Source organism: Muscardinus avellanarius, assembly GCF_963383645.1.
Source record: "Muscardinus avellanarius genome assembly, chromosome: 17".
NCBI classification, from domain to species: Eukaryota; Metazoa; Chordata; class Mammalia; order Rodentia; family Gliridae; genus Muscardinus; species Muscardinus avellanarius.
Genome location: NC_137803.1, coordinates 57957689 through 57983015, shown reverse-complemented (window position 1 = coordinate 57983015; position 25327 = coordinate 57957689).

Sequence of the window (25327 nt, the reverse complement as noted above, 5' to 3'; positions counted from 1 at the left end):
TTAAAAGTATCTTAACTGATACCTTTACATCTACATTTATTGTCTTTTACCCAAACACTACTTATACTATTCAGGTTTGTTTAAAAACAGACCATAGCCGGGCGTGGTGGCGCACACTTTTAATCCCCACCCTTGGGAGGCTGAGACAAGAGGATCGAATGGGTTCAAGGCCAGCCTCAGCTACTTAGTGAGGCTCTCAGCAACTTAGTGAGACCCTGTTTCCAAATAAAATATAAAATGGGTCTGGAGTATAACCTGGAGGTAGAAAGCCTCTGGGTTCCACCTCCAGTACCACCAAAAACAAACAAACAAACAAACAAATAAATAAAACAGACCAGATGGAGATGTTTCCGTACTGTGTCAGACCAATCAGTAATTAACTTTTCACCATTAGATCTCAATAGTCTTGTCTACTCTGACCACCATTGTGTTACTTGACAACACAGAAAGCTTTTTTTTTTTCTTAATGATGATAGAATTGAAATTTGATTTGACAGAAAACTAGGAGTGTGTGGTTTCTAGCATTTGAACGTTTATCATCCCTGGGTTGCTAAAACCATTACACTTGTGATGCACGTGTTTCTTGGATGTGTCCGATATCCTGCTAGATGCAAAGGGTATAGAAATGAGGACACAATATCTATCCCAAGAAGGTAGCGTTACTGAGGACAGATTCATGTACAAAAGGAAGATGTTTTCTTGAAACAAAAGGTTTGTCCAGAAAGGTGACCAGTATTACTGTAAAGATGTCGGAGCACTGCGCCTCCTCCTGAGGAAAATTACAAAGTGCGTAACGCCAGAGATCTTTTCAGAAGCCACATGAAGAGACAACTGGATATCCATGAATAGTTTAAAGACAGTTTTCTGCCAGGCGTGGTGGTGCACGCCTGTAATCCCTGCACTAGGGAGGCTGAGACAGGAGGATTGTGCAGGTTCGAAGCCAGCCTCAGCTACTTAGTGAGGCTCTCAGCAACTTAGCGAGACCCTGTTTCCAAACAAAACATAAAATAGGTCTGGGATTATAACTTGGATGTAGAAAGCGCCTGGGTTCCACCCCCAGTACCACAAAAAAAAAAAGATAATTTCCTTATAATGAAACACTAGAACTATATAAGTTATAGTGGTGACTTGTGGCTTTATGTTTTAATATAATTTTGACATCATAAAAACATCTTGGCTAGAATCTATTTATGACAAATAGTATATAAAAATTACTTGGTACTGAGGCTATAGCTCAGTGGCAGAGCACTTGCCTAGTATGTACAAGGCCCTGGATTTGATCCTCAGAAGTGCCAAAACAATTTTTTTATTCACAAAATTCAGCTGGACATGGTGACACACACTTGTAGTACAAGTACTCGGGATACTGACACAGGAGGATCACAGGTTCTAGGACAGCCTCAGTAAATAGTGAGATTCTCATCAACCCAGTGAGATCCTTTTTTAAAATAAAAATAAAATAGGGCTGGGCATATTGCTTAAGGGTAGAATTCCCCTGGTTTCAATCCCCAGTGCCAAAAAAAAAAAAATGTTTCATAATTCAGTAGTACTCACTAAGCCAAGCATGGAAAGGAGGGATGGGGAAGGAATGGGGTGGGGATCGGGTAAGGGCTGATTGGGTGATGTGTGCATGTATGTCTCCACCATCGTTTACCCCATTAAAATGCATGACTACAATGCACCAATTAAAAAAGTTATAAAAAAATAATTCAGTAGTACTTAAGCATGTCCATCTTGAAAGCAGCACAAAGAAGGGTTTGAAGGTGCACTTATACGTAAATTGGATTAAAGATCATTTATTGTCCCTGCTCTGCCCCACACCGCACAGCTGGAAAACAAATTACTCGAGTCACTGTAAAGTGAGGTATTTTTTATCTTATATTTTGCTCTCTGTTTTTGCAGCAAAGAAATTCTAATTTGATCTTGTACAAATTCTAATTTCACATAAGTGAGTCTGTATTCACATGAACTGTAGAAACGACTTCTTCTCGTGCAGAAGCAAGGATGTGAGGAAGTAATTTTTAGAATACTTTGTATGCGCCAGATTCTGGACTAGATAGGTCACCATGCTAATTCACTTAATCTCACCGCAGCGTATTGCTATCCTTATTTTCAAATGGGGAAACTGAGACTTAGAGACATTTTATAAATCATCAGACATATGCTGGTCCTAGCCAAAACCTACAAGATTTCTGTACTTTTCCAATAAAAAAAAAATGCTGATTTCTATTTCATCACAGCCTTTACTATAATGGTGAGCACAGCCAACCTTGAGGGTCCATGGTGAGGGGCTTGGTGCCAGACCTTCATGGATACAAAATCTGGGCGTTCTCAAGTCACTTACAAAAAAGAGCATGATCTTTGCATAGGACCTACGCATGTGCTCCTGTATACCTTAAATCGTTTCTGGGTTACTTATGATACCTCTTGCAACGTAAATGCCATGTGGATAGTCGTTGCCAATATTATTTAGGGAAACACAACAAAAGCAATTTGTACGTGTTCAGTGCAGACGAGGGATTTCTTTACACTGTTTTTGGTCTGTGGTTGAATGCACAGATGTGGTCGTGGATGTATGTGGAGGAGCTGAGTGCCTTCACTTGACATTAACCCCATGAATAGCCTGCGGCCTCTGTGAAGTCAGAGGGGACCTGGGCTGCAGGGAGCCCGCCTGCTTCTCCCTGCGGCCAACTAGATGTAGATGAACCAGGCTGAGTCTCACGAGGGGAGCCCTGCCACTGTCTGTGCAATCCCTCTCTTCCTAAGGGCAGCTAGTGCCTAGACTTTTTGGAAGTAACAAAACTTCCAGGCTGATTCACAAGTCAAAAGCCCACTCGTGATATCTTTTTTGAGATATTCCAAGACAAAGGAAAAGATTTTTGCATCCCCTTTCTGATAATTTCAGTATCCCAAACTACATCCTGGTCCTGAATGTCCCTGTTGAGCCAAAGAATTACAAATGGGAAACCGGGCCTTACTGGAGAAGGTTTGTCTACCCATGGAGTGTTGTGAGATCTCACAATGCCAACACCCTTTTTTTAAATCAGGGATTGAACCCAGAACGTCCGACCTCTGATTTACACCCTTAGCCCTTTTTAAATTTTGAAACAGGGTCTCACAAGTTTTCTGAGAGTCTTCCACTGTTGTTAAGTCTGTCCTTGAATCTGTGATCCTCCTGTCTCGGCCTCCCAAATTACTGAGATGATAGGCAGGTGCCACCACGCCCAGCTTCTCTGTAATCTCGAGAAGCAGAAACGATGGCTCAGATGCAGCAGCTTCATCTTATGAACGATGCTATTGACTCAGAAACTTCTTATTTTTTGTTTTAATTTTTTACTGGTGCATTGCAGTCATACATCTTAATGGAGTACAAGATGGTAGAGGCGTACAGGCACACATCACTCATTTAGCCCTTCCCCAATTCCTGCCCCATTCCCTCCCCCTCCCTCATGTTTGGCTTAGTGATTGACGTTGATATGTTTGTGAATGTACATCATGGACATTAGAAAATTTCTCTCTTCCCCCCTCACATCCCCCTAGTTAGGTCACCTTCTTTGCTTATCTATGGTTTCTCTGTTCTCATCTAGACTTCCTCCTATGACCCTTTTCCTCCCTAGCTTCTGCATATTAGGGAGAACATCCAATTTTTTACTTTGTGTGACTGACTGGCCTCACTTAGCATAATGTTCTCCAGTTCCATCCATTTCCCCATAAATGACGTAATTTTGTTCTTCTTTATGGCTGAGTAAATTTCCATTGTGTACCTATCCCATAGCTGTACAATCCATTCATCTGTTGATGGACATCTTGGCTGTTTCCATAGGCTGGCCATTGTGGATTGTGCGGCTATGAACACAGATACACATGCATCTTCTCTTGACTGTTCTCTTTGGTATGTTTTTAACCTTCTGGTAACACCTGACCTCTAAGTACTTCCTCTCCAGTGTACTATGAGGTTTAAATATTTGATCCTATAATGTGTGATGTGACTCCAAACTAGAGCTGAAGAGCTGGGCCTCATTATGGCCTCGGTAAAGGACTTCTTAATCTTTTTTTCTTTCTACTTGGAATGGCCTTTGAGACTCCAGATAGCTCCAGTTGAAAGAGCTAAAGACATTTTTGCGAGCCTTTTAGTCAACAAGCATCTCACTGACCCCTAGTGTGGTTTTTAGCAGCTTAGAAGCTCTTCTCTAGCACTTCTTCAACTAAATTCAACTTAGTGTAAGTAGTAAGTGTGCATGTGTGAGTACGTGGATTATAGAAGTCAGGAGGAATAGAGTCAGGAGGTCCTCAAACCCCTTCACTTTGTGTGACTGGAGAACTATTGAAGACACAGGGACCCAGTAGCATGTGTGGACACAACACCGTCCATGCCAGAAGGCTGGACAAACTGGCCAAGTTTTGACACATCATTTTGATTCACTCTGCACTAAGGAAAGCAGACTCTGATTTAATCGTCTTATGACTGTCTATATTAGACTATTTTAATGATGAGATAACAGCAGAAAATTGCTGCAAATCAAAGTAAACATTTTCTATAAATAACCTCCAACAGATTTGCCAGGCATTTTTAAATGTCAGTTTGGAGAATTTTTTCGGGAGTCATGTAAAAATTTCAAGAAATGTCATATATATGTGATGTGAATGACTTTCAAAATTTTGTAATTATCAGTAAGGAACAGAACACATGTAGAAATATCAACCTTAGAAAGTACAAATTTAAATGTTGAACCCACAGACATTCTACCTCCAAGCTACACCCCCAGTCCTATTTTATTATTTTATTTGGGAACACCATCTTGCTAAGGAACTCAGCAAGTTCCCGAGCCTGGCTTCCAAACTGTAATCTTCCTGTCTCAGTCTCCCAATTATTGGGATTACAGGTGCGTGCCACCGTATCCAACCCACAGGAAACTTTTTAATGTGCTGTTTTGTTCTGTTGCAAATGACAATGTTACCATTCAAAATTAAAGTGAAAAGTGTTTTCAAGTAGACAACCAGAACTTGAGTCAACTGTGTGGCCATGGGCCAGTCCCTGAAGAGCTGTTTCATCCTTGGCAAAATCCTTTTAATGGCCATGCTCACTTCACCGAGTTCTGGCATGTCCAGATGAGACACTGTGTAAGGAACTCACAGAGTGGAGTGCATAGTGTGACCTCAGACATGTCTCTGAAACTGTCATTCCCCTCGGGCTCTCACTCACTGGAAAAGCCCTAGAGCCTAGATTAGGACTCGTCACTTACTAAGTGCACAAGAAATATTTGTGGGAGAAATTCAGCTCTGAGTATTTGTCACATCAAACTCAAAAGAATCGTCACAAGTGTGTAAATGTATACATATATGCATACTTGTGACATGTACATATACATATACACATACTTGTGACAATATACATGTACTGCTTTACTAAATAAAAACAAGACATTTTTTAAAATAAGCTGATAAGTAAACAGAGAAGAAACCCCAGATTTGTCGGACATTCGGTTTCACCAGATGACCTCTGTGGTCTTCTGTTTCCTATTAGAAAAATGTGTGAGTGAACTCGATGGCACAGCCTTGCAATTATAAAAGGCACTGTCGTTCTGAGTGGGACACACTTTGTTCTGGTGAGGAGACCAATTTAAATTAAAAGGTACATTTTGAAAGAAAATAGGCTCGTTGAATCATTTATACCTTACCCCTTCAAAACATCTTTTGAGTTAGGTTATGCTTGTAAGAGACATAAAAATAAAGCTAATAATAACCATGAAGAAAAACTACGTTGCAACTAATATGAGAATGCAGTACACTCACTTAAAAGGTAAACCTAGATCTGATTACATGTCAGACATGGATAGAAGCTTACTAAAAGCCAAGGCAAAATACATAGACATATATATTTTTCGTATAAATGTAGATTTCAGGAAAAACTAAAGCTTTCCTCATATTAAAGCCTTTTATATATAAAAAAAAATTGCCAGCCGAACACGATATCCTAGTATTTGGGAGGCTGACACAAGGGTCACAGGTTTGAGAGCAGCCCCAGCAACTTAATGAGACCCTCAGTAACCTAATAAGGCCTTATTTCCAAACAAACCAAAAATAACTAAAAGGCCTCTGAGTGTATCTCAGATGTTTCAGTTTCATGAAAGAAATGGTGCTCTTTCAAGACTTGAAAGTAGAGAGCAGGCTACTGACAAAAACAAGAGGGAGAGGGAGAAGGAGGAGGAGGAGGAGGAGGAGGAGGAGGAGGAGGAGGAGGAGGAGGAGGAGGAGGAGGAGAAAAGGAAGAAGAATAAGAATAAGAATAAGAATAAGAATAAGAAGGAGGAGGAGGAAGAGGAGAAGGAGGAGGAGTAGGAGGAGGAGGAGGGAGAGGAGGAGGAGAAGGAGGAGGAAGAGGAGGAAGGGGAGGAGGAGGAGGGAGGGAGAGGAGGAGGAAGAAGGGGAAGAGAAGGGAGAGGAGGAAAAGAAGGAGGAAGGGGAGGAGGAGGAAGGGGAGGAGAAGGAAGGGGAGGAGGAGGAGGGAGAGGAGGAGGAGGAAGGGGAGGAAGAGGGAGAGGAGGAGGAGAAGGAGGAAGAGTAGGAGGAAGAAGGGGAGGAGGAGGGGGAAAGGAGGAGGAGAAGGAGGAGGAGGAGGAGAAGGAGGAGGAGGAGGAGGAGGAGGAGGAGGAGGAGGAGGAGGAGGAGGAGGAGAGAGAAGTAGAGGAGAAGAGAGAAGAGAGGAGAAAAGAGAAAAAATCTACAAAATATGAATGAGGTCACACTGCTAGGCCCACTTTTGACTTTCACGGACTTAGAAAATATCTTTTATGCCTTTATTATTAACTGTCAGTAAATGTGATTATTTATTCTTTACTATTAAATTCTTCGTTATACTTTTTGATTACTTGGAATCATTCTGAATTTCTTTGGGGGCTGAGTCACGCATTAGGCATATATCTGGGCAAACTTCAGCACTTGTTCCCTCCAATGTAGGAAGTGGAAAATAGTTATACTGTGGAGCCTCCGCCTCCCTGTTCACTGTAACGATACCCTGTTTGGAGTAGTTCAACAGGGAAAAATGGACAGAGCTAATCTGCGTGCCAAGTGTGTATAATTGACTGCTGGTGGAATTTTAGCTTTGGGAGATCTAGGGGTGTATGTTGGGGGGGCATTGTGGATATTGTTGGTATATGGTGTATGCCTATGTGTCTCTGTGCCCTGAGTCTCTGAACAGGTATAGTCAGCAATCCTGGCTAATAGTTGATCCTGCAACATAGAAAAAACACCTTTTATAACAACCCTTATCATCAAAGCAGAAAAAAAATCCTTCAAAAGACCTGACTATCCTAAGCCCCCAACAAAACATAAATTATCAGTATAGTCACAGTTTTCCTATGTAAGCAGAAGATTCCTCCCCAAAAAGGTTGAAAAGGTCATTAATTGGGCACGTCTGAAAAGGCACATTTCACAATAAACATTTAAGGACTTTTCATTTTTAGGAGTCTTACTCTTTTGTTTGTTTGTTTGTTTGTTTGTTTTGTGGTACAGGGGATTGAACCCAGGAACATTTTGCCCCTGAGCTATACCTAAGCCCTTACTATTTTTATTTTGAAGCAGGATCTTGCTAAATTGCTCTGTGTGGCCATAAGCCTGCAATCCTGTCTCAGCCTCCTAGTCACTGGAATTACAGCTTTTCCCCATGCCCTGCTAGAAGAAGCTTACTTTTTGTATAAAAAACAAAACTCCTAAGTATATTTAAATATTATTTATAAGCCTCTAATCAGATGTAATTAATCAGATATCTTAGGAGACTGAAATACTTATGATCTAATTGCTAGAATCTTCTTTGTTTTGAAGACCACTGAGAAAAATATGATAAAACATCTTTGATATTACCATACAAGTCCCTGGATGAAACTGACTCATTACAAGCATCTAATTTCAATAACTTTATAAAGAGCATCATGCACTGCAGGAATGCATAATGTCAGGAAAAATGTCTTTGTGATTAAATTGCTGGCCTCGGGGTAAGAATGGTGGACACTTGAAGGAGGAGGCGCTGGATCATTAGACTGAGCGGAATAGACTGTGCTTTGAAATGACCTTCTCAAAGAACCTGAGAGGATGAATTCCTCCCTTGAAAGGCTCCTAACAGGAAGAGCTGTTAATTTTGGAAAGGTTCAATCAATGATGCTGTCCATTTCTTTCACCTGCATCACACAGACCAATTATCTCTTTTTAAAGGTTTCAATTTTCCCACAGAACTTTTACATAGTGGAGTGACAGCCCTGTACAGTGAAGGGGGACCCTCGGTTGTTGAACCCAGAGACTTCAAATCACAGTTCCTTTTAGATCTTTCTCTACTTCTTTTCCCAAACTTTATAAATTTAGAATCTGAATAATTTTAAGGATGAAATCAAATTCCAGAGTAACAATAGAAATATCAAAACTGTAAACATGGATATGCATGTATTACTATAATATTCTGATTTAAGTCCCTTTGGAAAGATACCCAAGAGTGGTATCGCTGGATCAGATGGGAGATCCATTCCCAATTTTCTGAGGAATCTCCATACTGATCTATATAGCAGCTGCACTAATTTGCAGTCCCATCAAGAGTGTAGATGGGTTCTTATTTCCCCGCATCCTTGCCAGCACTTATTGTTCGGCTTCTTGATGACTGCCATTCTAATTGGGTTCAGATGAGATCTCAATGTACTTTTAATTTGCATCTCCCTAATTGCTAATTATGTTGAACATTTTTTCATGTATATATTGGACATTTGTATCTCTTCTTATGTGAAGTGTCTATTTAGTTCAATTTTTCATTTCTTGATTGAATTATTTTTAATGTCAAGTCTTTTAAGTACTTTATATATTCTGGATATTAGTCCTCTCTCAGAGGAATACTGGGCAAAGGTCTTCTCCCATTCTGGTTATTCTCTCTCTCTCTCTTTTTAGACCCTTGATGGTTTCCTTTGATAAGCAGAAACTTTTTAATTTAATGCCATACAAATTATTAATTCTTGTTTTAATATCCTGAGCTTTGGGGTTCTTATTAGGTAAGTTTCTACCTGTGCCTATATGTTGGAGTATTGGACCTATACCCTCCTCTAGTAATTTCAAAGTCTCTGGTCTAATTTTCAGGTCTTTGATCCATCTTGAGTTGACTCTTGTACAGCATAAGAATTCATAATAGGAAAATTATGGAACTTAAGTGTCCATCAACCGATGAATGGATTACAAAATTATGGGATATCCACAAAATGAAATTCTACTCAGTAATAAAGAACAAAATTATGTTTTCAGGAAAATTGATGGACCTGGAGAACATTATGTTCAGTGAGATTAGCCAGTCCCAGAAAGTACAGGGTCCTGTGTTTTCTCTCGTGTGCAGAAGCTAGGGAGTGTATGCGGGACTTAGATGCTGGAGAAGGAATTCCAGTGGAGTGGGGGGGTAGTCTTTGGGAGAGTGGAGAGATGGAGAGGGAGAATTATGAAGAAATCACGTCCATTTACATTTTGTACATAGGTGAGCATATCGATGACAATCTCAATACTGGGTATAGAGAAGAGTTGCCGTGAGTGGGCGGGAGCCGGGAGAAGCTTACCAAGTGCTGTGAGCATGTCACCCTCACCTTGAACTGCATTATGATGTGAGAATATCATGCTCCAATGAATGTATACAAAAAAGAAATATCGAAGCCAAAAGCTCTGCTCTCAGTGGTTTCATACTCTGTGGTTTTCGTTGGCTTCCTTTAATCTCTTCTGATGACGTTGAAATCCTTTGCTTATCACTTGTTCTCGTAACAACTACTCATGTATTCATTCCACAAACCTTTTATGTGAATTATATTTCAATTACTCTCTCCTAAATGTATGTGTGGGAGAGGAGGGTACTCGGTAAACTAGGGGCACCTTTCGCTGGATTTTGTAGCGGGGATGGAACCCAGGGGCATTCTAACTCTAAGCTATACCCCCATCCCTGTTTAATATTTTATTTTGAAATAGTATCTCCCTAGTTTTCTGAGGCTGGCCTTGAACCTGTGATCCTCTTGTCTCAGCCTCCAAACTACTGGGATTATAGGTGTGTGCCACCATGCCCGGCTTCTCCTAAACTTTTGGCCACCCAGAGATGCCTTGAGAACCAAGGCACTCCCTCACTTTTCCAGCCGCTGGGAGCACTGGCTGCTGGTGGCTCTCTGCTGCAGCCTATTCAGACCACTGTGCTGAGCTGAAGGGCACTGCCTCATAAGTCATGGATTCTAACATGGGCAGCCCACATCCAGGAACCAGCTGAGAGAAAAACACAAAGGCCCAGCCTCCTTGCCTCAATTCGGGACAGTCCTGAAGGCCATCTGAGCTGGATGACCCAGCACTTTCTTCACCCAGTCTTCATCTCTGAGTTTTCCCAAGGTCACATTCCGATGAAACTCCTCTGCATGGAAGAGGCAGATTTTCTGCAGAGCCAATCAAACATCTCACAAGCAAACCTCCAGCTAGCCAACCCAAGATGCCCTGGCACTACCTGTCAGAGCCATTCTCCACGGTTCTGCCACTGTGCCCCATCTCACTAAGTATCCATGGACATGCTGTGCTTTGGGCTACTCAAGTATCCATTACCAGGAATCAGAACATGCACACACACGCACACCCACAACTCTGATATTTTCCAAAAAAAATTTGCAGTTTAACTTGAGGCATGTGGGTGATTCTCCACATCCAGACTGTGCTCAAAGAGAATGATATAGTTAATATTTGGTGCCAGTTTCCCTTTTAAAATCAATACATAACAGCTATGGCTGGTTTCTTTTGAAGAACAAACTCGTTTGTTAACTGGTCCAGCAGAATGTTCTCAAGTGACTACTCCATTGACCCAACTTTCTCACAGAGCACATTAGGCTTTAAGAAGACTTGATCCAAGCCAGGTGTGGTGGCGCACCCTTGTAATCCGAGCACCTGGGAGGCTGAGCCAGGAGGATCACGGTCCATGGACAGCCTCGTCTACTTAGTGAGGCCCTTTGCAACTCAGTGAGACCCTGTTTCAAAATGAACAATAAAAAATAGAGCTGGGGTGGAGCTCAGGGATAGAATGCTCTTTGGTTTCATCCCCAGTACCACAAAGAAAGACAGACAGACTTGATCCTTGAGTGGTTTTCCCACCAGTAAACAAACCTGGATAAGTGACCCACCATCCACCTGCCTATCTTTGTGCCCACACCAGCATTTTGCTAACCATGATAGGTCATAGAATTCCTTTTTGCTTCAGCCAGACTAGGCTCAGACCCATTTTAATACAGTGCTCTTGGCCTCCACAATCGCCTGATTGCAGGTGGCCAACATTGAAGCTCATTTGTCCTCCTCCACTGTATCTTCCAGGGATCAAAAAATACAAAGCCCTCTGAATTATATAAACCATTTTCTGTGTATGCCTCTAAGTGCGTTTTCTAGTGAGAGACTTCAGAGCTTTCAACCCATGAGAGGGTCCCAGTTGGGAATGCCTTCACTGCAGGGCCTTGAAACACACAGCCTTCAATATTTTCACCAAAAGCTTTCAATAAAAGGTGAGCAGCAGACAGTTCAAAGACAGGCTCTGGCAAGAGTCTGGGTCCAGCATACTAGGCTGAAGATTAAAGACAAGGCCATATGCACTAGAAATCAAAGAGCATATCAGCCACCATGCTCCTGAGAATGGAGACCTGGCCCAGGGTCACCTGACCCCACCTTTGCATCCAGAGGGAGAGAGAGAACTTGTGCAAGAGCCAGTCAAAAACATACCCAGAGCACCCACTCTGTGTCAAGACATGTGATACAGTGTGAGACAGATTACTCTCCAGATTGGGCTTGTTCTAATGATTACATAATAATTACTATTTCTGTTACTTGCTGTGAAGGACAAGGAGAAATGGAATGGCTCTTAAAAGTGAGCTGAGTGTCTTCCAGAACACAAACAGAAGAGCAAGCATGTGTTTCATATTCTCACTAAGCAGAGCTGTATAAAGTATGGATTCCCACCAGCTTTTACAGATCAAAAAACCATCATGTTTTCAGGCGTGGTGGTGCATGCTTGTAATCTCAGTACTTGGGAGGCTGAGACAGAAGGATTGCAGGTTTGTGGCCAGCTTCACCTTCTTAGCAAGGCCCTCTGCAACTTAGTGGGATCCTGTTTCAAACAATAAAAGAATAAAAAATAGGACTGGGGGTGTAGATCAGAGGTAGAGTGCCCCTGGGCTCAGTTCCCAGTACTGCAAAAACAAAAATCCAACATGTTAGTTTAAGAATAGAGAAATATGTTATTTATCATATAAACAGATCTCAATTTATCTTGATGGCTTAAAACTGTAAAAATATGTACTTTATAAATTTTATTATAACAATGTTTTTTGGTGAAGTTCAGAGAACAAATTACTCAGATGATAATTACAAGTAGAATTGATTTTTAAGTATTTAATCTTTATCACAAGATGACAATATCACAAGCTAACAATTAATAAGGAATAGAGTATTTCTTAATTGTATGATTGTTAGAAGCACACTATATGTTACACAGGGATTACAGATGTGCACAGTGGCACACACCTGTAATCCCAGTATTTGGGAGGCTGAGACAGGAAGATCACAGTTTCAAGGCCAGGCTCAGCAACTTAATGAGACCCTGTTTCAAAACAAAAAATAAAATAGGACTGAGGGTATATCTCTGAAGTAGAATGCCCCTGAATTCAATCACCATTACCACAAAGAAGGAGGAAGAGGAGGAGGAGGAGGAGGAGGAGGAGGAGGGAGGAGGAGGAAGAGGAGGAGGAAGGAAGAGGAAGAGGGGGAGGAGGAAGAGGAAGAGGAGGAAGAGGAGGAGGAGGAAGAGGAGGAAGGAAGAGGAAGAGGGGGAGGAGGAAGAGGAGGAGGAGGAAGAGGAGGAGGAGGAAGAGGAGGAGGAAGGAAGAGGAAGAGGGGGAGGAGGAAGAGGAGGAGGAGGAGAAGGAAAAAGATAAGGAGGAGCATCCTATACCAATGGAGACAGAAACATGTGATGACTCTATCTGGTAGCTCCTATTTCTCTATGAGGCATGAGAAACCTATACTGAGAACAAAAAGAGAAATGCTGGAAGTTTAAAAAAAGAAGAGTATATTAAAAGTTATCATTGTGATGTCTTCTCTCTACACAAGAATAGAAAACTTCTCTCAACTACCTAAATTGAATGCTTAAAATTTTTGCCACAAGTAGATATCCAAAGTGTACCACACATTTGAATATTAGTATAACATAGGTTAGAATTAGACTGTTTAGATTTGGATCCATCTATTTCTTTTATTAGTGCTATGGTCTTAGAAAGTATGTTTACACTCTGTGCCTCAGCTTCCTCCTCTGTATAACGGAGCTAATAATAAGTCTTAGGTTATTTCAAATACTAAATGATTATATATGTAGATGCTTACAACCGAGCCTTGTGTCAGCCAGCGTTCCATTACTGTAACAAATACCTGAGACAATCAACATAAAAAGAAAAGAGGGTTTGTGGAGACTTCAGTCTAAGGCTGGTTGGTCAGTACTTTCAGGCCTGTGAGAAGGAAGCACATGACGGTGGGAGCGGATCGCAGTGGAAACTGCTTGCCCATAGCAGCCTGGACTCCAGAGAGAGAAAGAAAGAGATGATGTTCCACAGTCCCCCTTAAACGCACACCCCCAGCGATCTAAAACTTCCCAATAAGCCTTTATTTTTATTTCAAGAAGTTACTTTCTTTAATGAAGGAGAGCCCCCTCCATAAACCATATTGGTAGCGCCAGATGCACTAATCAGCTACTCTTTTTCACTTTTTAAATATTCATGGTTATTCACCAGTATACTTTGTACCTCTTCAACTAGACCATAAGCTTTGAGAGCAGGACTCCATTGTCTTCTTTCTCTAGTCTATTTTAGTTTTGTTATTGATGATTGCAATTATGCATCCTGGTAGTGAGGCCCAGAGTGATTTCTACACGCCTGCACCATTGGTTGTGTTTCTCTTCAGCTCACAACCGCTCTCTCCACCGTGGATCGTCTTTACATCAAAGTAACTTCAGGTAGGAACAACAGGTTCCCTGAATAGCTACCATCGTCAGATCTCCCCTTTCTCCTCCTCCCTTCCCCTCGCCCTCTCCCCCATTCCACTGTGTCTCTCCTCGTTTATCTGAGGTCATTTTATTTCCTGGTTTCTCTAGCTTCCACATATGAGTAAGAACATATGATATGGCCTTTCACTTTCTGTGACTGGCTAACCTCACTAAGCATAATCTTGTCCAGTTCCATCCATTTTCCTGTAGGGCTACACCTCTTAAAGGGTCCCACTACCTCCCAACAGTGCCGACTGAAGACCAAGCATTTATTTACACTATTACACGGGCCTTTGGGGAACATTCCAGATGCAGACCATAGCACACTGGATACACAGCATGCAGGTGCTAATGATGATGATTTAAGGTCACTCATGGCATAAGAGGCTACAGCTAAATCGAGCATTCCGAATACATGAGCCCCCCATGGAAATAGCTATCATTTCTACAATTATCAAGAAGACTTTTAGAAACACCGATCTCACCAGCTGGGTAAGCAGAGGCAGGAGCGGGGGGCTGACGCAGTAGGAACGACACAAAGTACCATGTGCCATGTGCACGTATGTTTGTGTCACTTGGAATCTCACTGTGATACGTAATTACAGCGCACCAATAAAAGTATCAAATAAATGAATCCATAGACAAAATAGAAATTAGAACAGAATACTACTAAATTAGTATTTTCACAGAACATTGGGAAGATATTGCCATCATAAAACAAGAATATAAAATGGGAGCCATCTGTCGACAAGATAATCAAAGAACGTTTACCGCCTGAAAAGGAAAACGACAGACCTCAGGTGCACAGAGGCCGGGGCAGGAGATCCCGGCACACTGCCGGCTGCTCCGTGGAAGCTGCTTTCTCCTCTTATGATGCCGCAGCCAGATCACACTCCCAAGCTGCCCCAGCAGATAGCTGCAGCCAGCAGACCCTGCAAAGGAAAGGGAGGAGCCTAGCTCATGAGAGGCCCCTGCACGCCGCCCCATGAGGGAGACCATGGTTCAGTCATGTGATGGCAGGTGTTTTTCTTTGTCTTCTTTTATTGGTGCATTGTAACCACACATCTTAGTGAGGTCTAAAGTCCCACTCACAGACATGTACATAGGCTGTGGTACGTTTCCCTTAAGGTCCCACCTTGCTGCCCACCCCTTCCCTTGGGTAACAGCTAGATCGGTAGGGATACCTTTATACGTGGGCATGACATAATTCAGCTGTTTCTTTCGCTGGCTCTTCCTTTCTCTCTCCCTACCCCTCTCTCCTTCCACTATTGTTTTTGTCTCTTTTCTCAATTATCCAAAGTCCCTTTTATTTTCTACTTACTCTCTAGCTTCCACATATGAGAGAAAACATTTGATCTTTGACTTTCTGAGACTGGCTGATCTCACTTAGCATTCTATAGTTCCATCTATTTTCTGGCAAATATCATGATTTTGTTCTTATTTATGGCAGAACAAAAACCCATTTGTGTGTAAATGTGTGACGTTACATTTTCTTTATCCATTCATCTGTTGAATAAAACCAAAATTGGTTCCATAATTTGGCTATTGTGAATTATGGTGCTATAGACATGGTTATCCCTGTATCACTATATTATTCTGACTTGAATTCTTTTGGAAAGATTGTAAGGAGCAGTAAGGCTGGGTCATGTGATGGTTCCATTTCCAATCGTGTGTGTGTGTGTGTGTGTGTGCACGCGTGTGCTTTTATCGGTGCATCACAGTGTCACACCATAATGTAAATCATGTTGACAATGACATACATGCACACGCCCTTGGAGCTCCCCAATACACAGCACCCAGATTGGTGCTGGTATTTATTTGTATGTATATGCATAGTCTATGGTAGTATTTCTATTAATGAACCTAAGTCTTCCTCCAACCCTACCCTTACATCTCCTCCCTGGCTATCCTGAGGTTTCTCCTCATCATCTGGAGTCTCTCTTGTATCCCAATTACTCTATTGAGGAACCTTTATATTGATCTCCACAGCGATTGCACCAATTTGCAATCCCACCAACAGTGAATAAAAGGTTTTCTCTCCCCACATCCTCGCCAGCACTTGTTATTGTTTGTACTCTTGAAGGTTGTTCTGGAAGGTGCTTTGCACTAGCCAGAGCCTTGTTATGTGGGAGAGTGCCAGAGCAGAGGCTGGGAGGCAGGAGGAGGCATCCATAGGAACCCTCTGTGCTACGCTAAGGGGCTGTGGAGCTTTGCCTTGGGGCTATGGTGTCTGCTGAACCACAACATGCTTTGCATAGGCTTGGTATGATACAGATGTGTCTTCTACTCCTTTGATAGGACGGAGGCTATCTAAGAGGGTAGGAAGGGTTACTGAGACTGGAAGCCATCAAGAGACTTAGGTAAACAGGAGTGCAAAAGGATCAGGTCTCAACTGAGACTGTGCCCATGGGATGGAATGGGAGAGAGAGAGAGAGACAGCAAAGTAAACTGTAGCATCAACAGTTCTGTTGGGTGTGGGAGGTGGAAAAACCAGAGTGAGAATAAAGGTGAGCTGGGCATACTGGTTCACGCCTGTGAGCCCAGTACTTGGAAGGCTGCGATAGGAGGATCACAAGTCCAAGAACAGCTTCAGTAACTAAGCGAGCCCCTCAGCAACTTAGTGAGACCTTATATAAAAGTTAAAAAAAAAATAGGGCTGGGGGTGTAGCTTGGAGATGGAACACCTCTGGGTTCAACTTCTAGCAGAGAGAGAGAGAGAGAGAGAGAGAGAGAGAGAGAGAGAGAGAGATAGAGAGAGAGAGAGAGAGAGAGAGATAAGAAGAAGAAGAAGAAGAAGAAGAAGAAGAAGAAGAAGAAGAAGAAGGAGGAGGAGGAGGAGGAGGAGGAGGAGGAGGAGGAGGAGGAGGAGGAAAGGAAGGAAGGAAGGAAGGAAGGAAGGAAGGAAGGAAGGAAAAAAGGGATGTGATCACATTTGAGGACACCTTATAAAGGCTGTGGGGTGCACTCACACCTCTATTTTCCCAGGAAGTTAGAAGATGTTTATTAGCACCCTATCTCCTAGTGTGTCCCATACTCTGTTCATCCCAGACTCTGCTCTTTCACTGACTCCCATCTTGCAGGTGCTGTTTTTCCTATTTTAGTTTTTTAAAATTTTTTATTGGTGCATTATATCATACATCTTAATGGGATACAAGATGGTAGACACATACATGCGCATATCACCCAATTAGCCCTTACCCGATTCCTGCCCCATTCCCTCCCCTTCCCTCCTTCTCATGCTTGGCTTAGTGATTGACTTTGGTGTGTTTGCTAAAGTACATCATGTGCATTAGAGGATTTCCCTCTTCCCCCCTCCCATGCCCTCAGTTAGGTCACCTTATTTGCTCCTCTGTAGAATCTCCTCATCTAGAGCTCCTCCTATGACCCATTTCTCCCTACCTTTCGCATATTAGTGAGAGCATCTGATTTCTTACTTTTTGTGACTGACTTATCTCACTTAGTATAATGTCCTCCAGTTCCATCCATTTCCCTGGGCTGGGCTGCCACTGCTGCAAGTTGTAGCCAGTGTTTGTGCAGGAGGAACTGACGACTTACAACTCCGATGATCTGCCGCTGCTCACTTCAGGTCTTTGGATATTTTCCTGATTGACCCTAGAGTCAGGTGCAGTGAAGCAAAATGGTGCCATCGCGGCACCCTGGGCCACAAGGTGGGCGGGTTTCTTTTCTGGTGTTGAGCTCTGCTTTGGATCTCTGGAGTGCATGGTGAGCTACACCACCACTGTTGGAGGTTGTAGCCAGTGTTTGCGCAGGAAGAACTAATGTCTTACAACCCTGATGGTATGCAGCTGCTCACTTCAGGTCCTTGGTTTTTCTTTTTGTCTCTGGAGTCAGGTGCTGTGAGGCAAGATGGTGCCACCACGGCGCCCACCACCAGAAGGCGGGCAGGTTTCTTTTCTGCTCTCTGATCCATCTTCTAATCTTCTATTTCCCTGACCCTTCTATCTATCATTTTTATTCCTCTACTGATAGTATTTTCTGGTTTTGTAGAATGCTTTTTTTTGAGCCAATGGAGATCGGGTGTCAGCAGGACTCATATGTGCTGCTTTCCTTGGTCACCATCTTCCCAGAAGCCCTCTTGTATTTTATCTAGTGTTTTTTTTTTTTTTTAAGCAGGGTGTCACTAAGTTTCAGAGGGTCTTACTAAGTTGCTGATGTTGGCCTCAAATATGAAATCTTCCTGTCACAGCCTCTCAAGCACTGGGATTATAGGCACACATGGTTTTTGAAGATCTATCACATCTGTACCCTCCAAAGGAGTGCAGCAAGCAGCTCGAGCGCATGTGTTCCCTGAATTGAAAAGCATGTGGTAATTGTATAGAAATTGTGATTGCTTTTTTTCCTCGTCACTGGTTTTATTGTCTGCCATTCATCACAGAAGAATATAACACTGTCACAGAGCAATTCAGAAAGTTCAAAATTGCTGAGCATGAAAATTCAGCAAGGTGAAGATTCCTAACTGGAGTAGTACTTTTAACCCAAGCCTTGGTTTCTCATCAAAGAACCAAATTATATTGATACTAATTGTCAAGAATAGAGTTTTTCTGGGAGCAGGTTGAAGAGACCATTAAAGAAAAAAATGACTAAAATAATAGTGGCCATTCCCTAAGAGAGAGGAGAATGCTAAAATTCTGGTGCTTCTTAAAATCTCAACAGTATAAGATTAAAATAGCTCTTTTTGGTCTTTTTTTTTTTTCAGTACTGGAGATGTAACCAAGGAGCATTCTATCTCTGAGCTACACCCCCCAGCCTGATTTTTATTCTTTATTTGGAAACAGGGTTTCACTGAATTGCAAAGGCCTCACTAAGTAGCTGAGGCTGTCTGCGAACCATGATCCTCCTGTCTCAGCCTCTCAAATGCTGGAATTACAAGTGTGCGCCACCACGCCCAGCCTTTTTTGTCATTTTAAAAACAACTAAGTGCTGCTCTGGCCCTAGAGCACAAAGAAGGTGCAGGTGTTTGGCTGGTCCCCAAGCTTTGTTATGTTCCCTTTGGCCCAGTGGCAAGAGGTGAATGCATGATAAAATGAAGATGTATCGAGAACTTTTTCTCCATCATCAAGCATTAAAAATGAGACAAAAGAAAATAAAAATTAGGCAGGAGTGAGTCGGGTAAAATGTCGTGATTTTAAGGGTCTCACTGTCTCACTGTGGGGACAAGGAGATACAGGAATGTATCAGTAGAGTTAAGTACAGAGACTACAGGCATGGGGAGAGGAAGAGCTGCCTCTTGTGTGGAAGCATCCTCCTGAGGAATCAAGCCCCAAAGATGAGCAGACTTCTCAGGATGAAGATGGCAAGGTGTTCAAGCAGGAGCGCTACTTTGGGGCTCAGGGATGCGAGCGAGGCAGAGCAGTGCTCAGTGATTGAGCTTATGGTCCATGGGTAGAAAAGGCCAGAGACGATGCTGAAACAAAAGCAGAACCCGTATCTTAAAGGGCTTTGGGCATTAGGTTAGAATTGTTCATCAGTAGTCGTTGCTGGATGCCGCCACAGGTTTTTAAGTAGGGTCGGGTCTTGATAAAGTGTTTCAGGAAAATTAACTGTATGCAGAGAAGGAAGGGTGAGAAGAGGGAGCTGTACAGCAAAGAGGGAGCTGGTACTGAAATCAAAGCCTCCCAGTTCACATACTGGAAAAGCTCACATCTCATGCTCACAACCCAGCTCTATAGATTCTACCACATCATGCTGGAAGTTAGTCACAGAGCCCAGCCATTAGCTGCTACCCCCCTTCCCAATGAGGCTTATTACCTATGTTGTCTGCAGAGGTCACCTAACTTATTCCGTGCTTGGTTAGTTTTGTTCCCATCTGTATATTAGAAAATGTCAGAATGCATCCCTTAGTTACTTGAAGAATGAGCTGAAGTAGCTTTGATGAATATGCATTGTTCATTGAAGAATGCTTTTACCTTTATTCAAAAATCATAGGCCTATTAGATAGGGGTTCCCCTAAGGACTGTGACTTTAAAGAAAGTTCTGGAAAGAGATTCTCCCATTCTGTATCCCTTCTTGGGGAAGCAGGTGGCAGGGAATTTTTTTTGTGTGTGTGTGGTACTGGGGTTCCTGGAAGCCCTTCTACCTCCGGGCTACACTCCCAGACCTATTTTTATATTTCTTATTTGGAAACAGGGTCTCCTAAGCCAGCGTGCGCGGCTGGCTTCGAACCTGCGCGGTCCTCCTGTCTCTGCCTCTCAAGCGCGGGGATGACAAGCGTGCCCACCGCGCCGGCTCCAGGGAAATTTTAAAAGCACAAACTCTACTGCTGAGTTGAATCCTGACTCATTCACTAGCTCAGGGTCAGAAACAAGTCAATTTGCTATGGTGGTCTCTCGTGCATAAAATGGAGATGAAAAATAATACCATCCAGGGTTACCAATATGTAACATTACATGGCAAGAGGGAAAAATAAAGGCCAGTGATGGAATTGAGATTTTAATGGATGAGTTTAAAATAGGGAGAACTGGACACGGTGACACGTTCCTGTAATCCCAGCTACCTGAGAGGCTGAGGCAGGAGCATTGCAAGTTCCAGGCCAGTCTGAGCAATTTAGCAAGACTTGTTGCAAAGTAAAATTTAAAAGGCTGGAGGTGTAGCTTAGTAAGAGTGCTTGCCCAGAACAAGTAAGAGGCTGCTAAGGGCCAGGGCAGAGGTAGAAGACCTCATGCTAAATGAAATAAGCCAGATGCAGAAAGCCAAGGGTGAAACCAGAGAGGAAGAAAGAGAATTTAAGAAAATAAAAGGGAGACCAGCAGAGAGACGATGGTCTCTAGAAGGAAGCAGGAGCGGAGGGGAAGGAGAGGTACTCGGGAGTCAACCAAGCAATGTCACTTGCACGTGTGAATATATCACAGCGAATCCAACTACCTTGTGTAATTATAATGCACCAATCGCCCCCTCCCAAGGACTGGCAAGTAAGATTAAGAGTCAGAGTAAAACCTGAAGCCTGAAGACTTGAAGGATCAGGCAGAGGGCAGTTGTAGACCCCGTCTATAAGCAGTTCTTGAGCTGGGGGAGCCAATAGCTAGGGCCGGCCCATCCTTTGAGAGCAGGAAGTTAGGGCTTCTGTAAGCAGGGACACAGGAGCATGCTGAGCAGACGCAGAGGCTCAGACGCATGGGTGCCCGTCACCTTTTCAAAGAATGACAAGTCTGGATCTGTATAGCCTGTAAGGGAAAGAGACCGAGGTGAGTTTTCAAACTTGCCTGGGCATCAGAAACCCAGGAGGATTGTAGTGACTCCCCCACCCCATGGGTGGGTTTCTGGGTATCTGTGCCAAAAACAAACAGATTGCCCCTATATCACCGATTCTATCTTGATGTACAACCAGGGTGAAAACTACTGAAGCAGGGTAGTATTTTTATCAAACATTTCTTATAGAGCCTTCAAATTTCAGGCTACTGGAAACCTCTGGGTACTTGCTTGCCAGGGCCAGGCATGGGGAGGCGTCCCTAGGAGAGCCTAGGTGGGGATGAAAAGGAAGAGACTAAAGACACAGGTACACAAGTGCGAGTGCGGGGGACAGAGGAAGAGAGGATGCAAACGGGATCTTCTGAACTGGGGACATTTACTGTCCCCACCCAGGTGCCTAGTACTGTGGTACATAGCATCCAAACCACACAGGTATTCATTACCTAAATATCTGAATTGAGTAAACACAGGAAATAAACTCTGGAAAACCAGATAGCTAGGAAGTATGGGTTCACCAAATCAGAATAAGAAAACTTAGAAGGATAAAAGTTTACAAAAAGAAATGCAAGTTTAGTTTCGGGCTTATTTAAACTTAATAAAAAAGTAATAAACTTAGTAAAAAAGACCTGATAAGAGAGGATCAAAGTGTGTGAAGAAGTCACTGGGGTTACTAAGTCCCTGCAAGTTTATTACCGCCTGCTACTTTATTTTCGTTTGACCAAGAGACTGAAATATGTGTTATGCTTCTGATAGGTAACATCTACTCTGAGACCCACGGACTGTCACTGAAAGGTCTGCCTATCTGTAATTCCAGAGAATTCCCGATTGAATGACAGAGACACTACAAACAGTAAGTTTGGGTGGGGAAGCAGTGTGGTCAAAATGGGGCCTGGGAGATCCGGACTTTCTCAGTTAAAACAGAAAAAGCTTCAAGGCATTCTTATGGATCTGTGTATTGATGTAGCCACACAGTGCCTTTGTTTGTGCTCAAGTGAAGACAGGCATATTTATTAAACTGGCAGGGCATATGGCCATTTATAGCACCTACTTGATATCCCCTATCTTTCTTAAAGAAAAGCTTTAAGATTGTAGGGAATGCACAACAAATCTCAAAGTAAACCACCATCTTGGTACTACACCTCCCAGTCCAACCCACCCTACCCCCACACACACATCTTCCCCACTGGTGACAATTATGGGCACCGAATGACCTGTTTCCAGAACCATAATATACAAAGAAGTGCCTGAGGGTAAAGGTCATTCACAATAACTTATCAGATATCAATACTATCTTCTATTTCTCCAAGCGCAGCACTAACATTTTAGCTTTAAAACTGTGCCTCATTATTTAATAATAAATCAATAGCTTGATTTCTTGGGTGAAAGCCAAAATTCTTTCACAGCCTGTTTATTTTCCATTAATGAACCTCAGCCTTCTTCCTCCCTTTCCCTTCCTTCCTGGCTTTGCTGAGGTTTCCCCTCCAATGTCTGGAGTCCCCTGGTATCCCTAATACTTCCTAGCTTGAGCAAATTAAAGAAAACATATGTCCCTTCTCTTTCTGTGCTTGGCTGATCTCACTTAACACACTCTTCTCCAGGTCTTTCCATCTTCTCACAAATGACATAATTTTGATCTTCTTTATTGCTGAATAGAATTGCATTGTGTGTATTTCCCATAATTTTGTATTGATGGACACCTAGGTTGGTTCCACATTATGGCTATTGTGAACTGTGCTGCTATGAACATTTTCTTTAATTATGGAAGAAACATGTGAAACAGAGAAAATATCAGTGGCTTAGAAATATAAAGCAACAGCCTTGAGGTCAAAATGACAACTTTCTTGCCTACAGAGGGAAAACCCACTCACATAGGAACCCATGTAGGAATTATTTGTTTAATTACAATATGACCTCAGGTTACTAATAGGCCCTGGACACTGTCGCTTCTGTGAATCCTTTAGAAACCATCCAGAAGACTCAATGCTGTTAAGTTTTTAAATCATCTGCCAAGAGTTAGGTCAGGTCACTAATTCTTTGACCCTCACCTACCTTCAGACCATGTTACTGAATACTTCCTGATCTTCCTTCCTAGAAGCCGAGGCACTACATCTCTGGCCTTCCTGTAGATCCTTAACGCACTCACACACTGCCTTCATTTGTCTGTGTACAAGCAAAAGAAAACCTCATTGTTGAATTGGCAGGTGTGTGGCCATTTCCGGCCCCAGCTGCTACCCAGCCTTCCTCTTGGGCACTTCCTCTGTAACTCACACCCATCTCTTCCTGTGTTCTCCTCTTCTGTCAAAATAGCCGCAGATTTGATGTCATCATTTTGTCTTTGACAGAAGTGCTTTCATCCGAACGCCACCTCTTTCAAACTTTCCCATTCGGCACCTTTAAACTGTATCTGAAAAATGAAAGCCTGTGTTTTCTAGTCACACTTGAGAGAATTTCTAAGCCTCGCATTAAGCCAGGATAACTTTAAATGCCTTGAGAATAAATCTGCTGCAGATGTTAAGCTGCCTGAAGAAGAAGACGGGCTCAAAACAAATTAGATCCTTGGGCTCTTGTCTTCCATTTTCTTTTCTCTCCCTTCTCTTAATCTCAGTCCGTCACATCCCATCCCCTGCCCCAGAATCCCCAGGTGACCTGGACCCGGGGCCAACGTTGTCTCATGACACGGTCATGGGAATAGAAATGACAGCCTTTTAAAATAAAATAGCCTCTAAAGGTAGATAAAGGAGATAGGGATAAAAACTAGATTTGTCTTATAAACTTGTTTTTAAAGTCATGTCAAACTTCACATAATTAAGAAACAAAATTGAACTTAATCTAGCGTTGGATTCGATCACCAGCACCATGAAAAGAAAACAAAAATAAATTAATAAAGCAATCTCTAAACATCAAAACTAAAGCGAGACTGTCTCCAGCAGGTGGCAGAGCAGCACTAAAATCGTGCCAGATGATTTTAAGTTGCGGGAATTTGACTGTTTAGTCCAACTGGAATGCTATGCTAAGGCCAAAAACAACTGTAAAAAATCCTAAATTGGTTTTATAATAATTTGATTTTGCTGCTGGTGGAGGAGTCTTTGTATTCATTCTGAGACTGGTGTGTGTGTGTGTGTGTGTGTGTGTGTGTGTGTGTGTGTGTTATGGTTAAAGCCAATGAGTAATATATTCATGCATGGTTAAGAACCTGAAATTTGACAAGAGAAAGGGGTGACAGTTGAAACAAAAATCCCCTGCTCCTGAATTTGAATAAGAAATATCATCCCGAATTCATGATGAATGTTATTCTAGTAGACCAAAATTTTTTCTAGCATTGTTCTCTGAAAAGACCTAAAAAGTACCCACTCACACCAAGGTCATGACCTCTACCCACACATCACTTGAGGACACAGCTGTGGCAGGTCTGTGGCAGGGACATCAAGACCAGCCTGGGACAGTGGAGGCTACCTGGGGATCTAAGAGGCTCCAGCGAGCAGAGACGGGAGAATTTCAACAACAGTAAATATAACAACTATGATGGACGGAAACACATCAAATGCGTTAAGATGCATGGATTTTTAGTGATACTGTGAAAATAAAATATTCTTGATTATACTTGAAAAATGAAGGAAATCAACATTATTATTTTTTAAAGTATCAAGTAAAGAAAAAAGATCAAACACATTTTGTCTGCCCTATATAAATTACTCTTAGTAATCAAGTAGTTGAGATGTTTCTTTCTGTATTATTCCATCTGATAAATGAAGAAGGAATTTAAAATCGACATCACCACTTTGCAACTTTTACTGAAGCATTGGATTTGGACAGTGATAATCAATGGCTGCCAACATCTCCAGAGGGCCACCAGACGTGTTCTTCTGGGTGGAATGTATAGCAACCCTCAAAGGGTATTTTTCCCCAAAATGAACCTTAATCTGATGATGCCCCTAGGTCTGTGATATCAATAATGTCACAAGGGCTACTGAGCACTGGGAGTGTGGGTAGGTCAAACAGAGATGCGCCCTACGTGTAAATTACATGCCAGACAGCAAACACTTAACAGGAAAAAGGACATAAGCTCCC